Below are 843 nucleotides of genomic sequence, written 5' to 3' on the forward strand. Positions count from 1 at the left end.
TGTGGGGGAGGGAGTGGGGGAGAAGGCAGGACAGCCTCTCCCAAATTCATCCTATGGGCCACAAGGCCTCTCCCGCTGGTCTGCAGAGTGTTGCTTAGAGCAAAAGGCTGCCTTTAAGAGGCTGTGGAGGCTTCAGGAATAATTTGGCAGACTTCAACAGACTTCAAGATATATTAACAATTAGTATGGCAATTCCTGTACCTTCAATATATTATAGAATAGAATAGAATTTTTTATTGGCCAAGTGTGATTAAACACACAAGGAATTTGTCCTGGTGCATATGCTCTCAGTGTACATACCTTCAGCAAGGTACAACACTTACAACACTTAATGATAGTCATAGTGTACAAACTTAACATTTAATGATACAACACTTTATGATAGTCATAGGCTACAAATAAGCAATCAGGAAACAATATCAATATAAATCGTAAGGATACAAGCAACAAAGTTACAGTCATACAGTCATAAGTGGAAGGAGTTGGGTGATGGGAACGATGAGAAGATTAATAGTAGTGCATACTTAGTAAATAGTTTGACAGTATTGAGGGAATTATTTGTTTAGCAGAGTGAGGGCCTTCGGGGAAAAAACTGTTCTTGTGTCTACTTATGGCTTAGTTAACGACAGCTAACAAGCAGGTAGCATAATAATGTAAGTACAAACAGGAGGAATTATTAATCTGTGAAACTCCCTTATCGTCCCTGAACTACAACTCCCAAAACTCTTCACTATTGAACCTCCTAGCCTGAGGTTGCTGGGAGTTGTAGTTCAGCGGCATCCGGCGCAGCGTGATTCTCCAGTCTCGTTTTAACTCAGTGTAAACAATGTGCAGTAGGGGAAG

This window comes from Ahaetulla prasina, chromosome 2 (genome assembly GCF_028640845.1).
Source record: "Ahaetulla prasina isolate Xishuangbanna chromosome 2, ASM2864084v1, whole genome shotgun sequence".
Lineage (NCBI taxonomy): Eukaryota > Metazoa > Chordata > Lepidosauria > Squamata > Colubridae > Ahaetulla > Ahaetulla prasina.